The sequence below is a fragment of the Ctenopharyngodon idella genome, chromosome 24, assembly GCF_019924925.1.
Source record: "Ctenopharyngodon idella isolate HZGC_01 chromosome 24, HZGC01, whole genome shotgun sequence".
NCBI classification, from domain to species: Eukaryota; Metazoa; Chordata; class Actinopteri; order Cypriniformes; family Xenocyprididae; genus Ctenopharyngodon; species Ctenopharyngodon idella.
Genome location: NC_067243.1, coordinates 3,991,319 through 3,995,269, shown reverse-complemented (window position 1 = coordinate 3,995,269; position 3,951 = coordinate 3,991,319).

The window sequence follows — 3,951 nt, the reverse complement described above, 5'->3', positions numbered from 1 at the left end:
GCACAATAAACTCTCACTTCGCATGAAATCGCACCATTTATTGTGCTATTAATTTGATGAAGAGTGTTTACATCGCAACTTCAGTCTAATTACTGAGTATTAAATATGAGAGGGTCGCACACAGATGCTGCTTTATGACTAAATAACACCAGATATTATGGCATAATTTAAAGAGACATATTTTTGCTCTGTTTAATAAAACACAAAGCATTTAATTGCTTATCTAAAAACATTTGTCACTTTATATATACAGCAAGATTACACACATTTATTCATTTAGCAGATGCAACTAAGATATTCAACCAGACTAACTGATATTTAAAGGCACAATATGTAATTTTAACCACTAGAGGTCGCTTATTCAAAACGTGTTTTAGTGGTTTTTGGATATTTTAATCCAAAAATCGTACAGCTCATCAATCATCTAATTATCAATTAGAAACAAAGTTAAACCTCTTTGTTTTTAGTTTAAAAAAATCCCAGCTAACAGAGAATGTTCTGGCAAGGTTCTCTCAGCGTTATTCCAGTAACATTAATAGTATGTTCATTCAAAGTTATCCAAATGTTCTAAAAATGTTAGCACAAAAACATTATTTATACATCTCTCACAGAATGTTTTTTCTGAAATGTTTCATTGACTGAAATGTTTTTTAAATGTTACAACTCATCTCGGAACGTTCAGAGAACATTCAAATGTAACAATTCCATGTGTTTGAAGAATGATACAATGGAATGTTCACTTAATGTTCACATAACCTAAAACTTTTAAAACATTTTAAAAATGGAACATTCAGAAATTATATTCATAACTCAATGGGAACATTAACAAAACGTTCTTAGAACATATTTTTGTTAGCTGGAAATAACTCAGTTTTACCTGTTTTTTTTGTTTGTTTTTTTTTTGTTTTTTTTACAGATGTTGTCTTAAATAAAAGATTTAGCTGGGTTTTTTTGTTGTTTTTTTTACTTTTTTTTTGTTCTGTTAATTAAAATATCTAAAATAAAAATCTTATCTTTAGAAATGTCATAATTTCATATACACTAATATCCCATTAACACATTTTTTTTCAGGTGCTTTTATCCAAAGCGACTTAAGATATTCCACCAGAATGACAAAATCAAACTCATCTAATTACCTACTACTTACATCTAAAGGACTGACCTTGATTTGTGGTTTTACAGATGTCAAACAGGTCAAAGATGCCTTTAAAATGCCACACAGCTGATTTAATCTGAGATCTGATGATTTGGGAAGAACACGAGTGTTTGTGCTAAAAGCTCTTTCCATGCTGCGGTCTTTAAACGACCGTAAACCCACGTCTCCAATCTTGCAGCGCAGACATGGCGCATAAAAACTCACCCAGAGAGTAAATCATAAGAGCTATCAATAAATAATTACGTTTAAATGTCTCTTAATGACCAAACTTTGCTGATGCTGCTATAGTTTATGGGATCTGGCGAGGTCGTAAAGAGCTAATGACACGCCGGCTAAAGATAAAAGCACAATAACAGCAGAAAATATCACTGCTGGGCCTCCATTAGACGAGAAAACACGGCACTTCAGTCCCAGTGAAGCCAGACTGGGCAAGGAAGAAACCAGAGAGCATCAGTGCTGCGGATCTGATCCCAAAAAAATAAAGAAATCGGATCATTAAAGGAGGAGTTCAGATAAAAATGACCTCTGACATCATGTGGATCCAAACGTATGTGTTGAACACAGAAACAGACAGAGGAATATTAATGCAGCTCTTTTCAATTTTCTGATTCAATTTAAACACACATAAAGGTCATAAAAGCTCAAATATTGCTTATTTTTCAGAGTAAGAGAGATCTGCATTGGTAAAGTGGTTGGTCAGTTGTTGGACGGCACATAAACTGAGAGCTAATCGAGGCTGTTACGACCTTATAAAAACATCAGTAACTTGCATGAGCTGCACTTTTATTAGCAGAAACCCAAGATGAGCGTGTGTGAATCCTCCAGGTGCTGCGTGGTTCCCGCTGAAACATGTATGATTAATTATTCATGACAGCTTTAGTTTAACGACTGTCAAAACAGACGCTCTCTTGAGTCTCTATACGAGAGGTTAGACAGAAACACGAGACGCCTATGATCCTACAAACAGAGATCCCACCTCTGAAATACAGCTGCAAACATGCAAATCATTATTTATTTACCTTAACAGTTCAGGTAAAGGTCCGTTAAAGTGATTTTGTGCCTCTTTTGGCTCCTCTCACTTGCGTGAGTTTAGGTATAGAGGTCAGAGCCAGTGGTTGTTCAGTAGGAAAACATCAAAGCCTTGAATTTGATAAAAGTGGCTATTGGCAGCCATTGCAGGTTTAAGAGGAGAGGTGTGACATGCACTCTCTTTGGCTTGATAAAGACCAGTCTTCTGGATTCTGGATCAGTTGCAGAGGATTGATAGTAAATGCTGGAAGGCCTGCCAATAGTCCAGTCTGGATAGAACAAGAACTTGGACAAAGAGTTGTGTAGCTCCGATAGGAAGGGTCTGATCCTCCTAATGTTGTACAAGGTAAATCTGCAGGACCAGGTAGTTCTAGCAATGTGGTCTGTGAAGTTCAACTGATCAATCAAAACTCCAAGGCTGTCCTGGATTGAGTTATGGTTGACGAACCTAGCTGAACGGAGAAGTTGTGAGGAAGTGTGACCATTACGGATTATAAAATCTTTGCAAAAAAAGGAGAAAAAGCTTTTCTTTGAGTGAAAAAGATGCAAGAGAAAATATTACAGACACTCATACACACACACACCGCCGCTTGACACACTCATACACACACATACACACACACACACACCGCCGCTCGACTGTCAGACAGATACCTGTGGAGTCTGTGCCGTCGTCCTGTTAGATGCCAACAGACCCCCAACAGTGACCCTCCATTCCATACACACACACACACACACACACACACACACACACTCGCACTTACTCACTCACTCACAGGGATGGCTTCAGGGGGTTTGGGGGGCAAAAATAACACTAAGATGAACAAAACTCAGCAAATTACAAGGGTAAAAATGCACTAAATCTGATACGACTATCACAATTAAAGTGAAATATAAAAATAAAAGGAAAGTGATGATTATACCATTACTTTAGATCTGCTGTGATCACATAACAGGAAACATTTGACAGCTGTTGTATAAATGCGCATATGTCTCATTTAAGCAGGATTAAACTTGTCAATAAAGTATTTTACAGATAACACAGATAAGGTAATAATAAATATCGTCCTTATAAAAATTTTCTTAATGAAAAAGTTCTGATCCTCAAACTTCACAGAAACAGCTGAAGAGTAAAAATCAGTTTCTGCTGGAACACAAGCTATACAGCAGAAGAGCTTCAATCAGTCTGAATCATTGATTTAGTTATTTAATTATATTATTTAAAGCCACATCAGCAGAAAAGGACATTTTTCATGGTAAACTAAGAGTAAATTATATACACTCCTCAGTTTAGTAAAGCTAAAATTTTCCCAGAAGAAATCATTTTAGAAATGTCCATTAATGAAGTTTCATTAAAGCAGGACAGTCCAATAAAATCTGCTTTATCATCCAAACTGATTCTGGCTTCAGTGAGAGTTATTGTGTTCAATAACTGAAGTGTTTTAGTTTCAATCTGATCAATGGAAATGATTCCTAGTGTCTGTATATCTTCAGTGTTGTAATTCATCATCTCTGTCTGTCTGAGGAATAAACTGAATCTGATTTCAGCTGGAAGAGAAACACTGACATCTGCTGCTGAGACTCAGACAATACAAATGTTCAAACATCATCTAGAAGCAATCATAGAATCATAGTTCAAGGGCTTTTTGGTGAATAAAAAAAGTCATGTGTTTGGGCAACTGTTTTTTGATGGACCAAAATGTTTACAGTCATCAGATGATTTCTCCAGTCATAAACACCTCAGACTAAAGCACTAATGCAGCAGA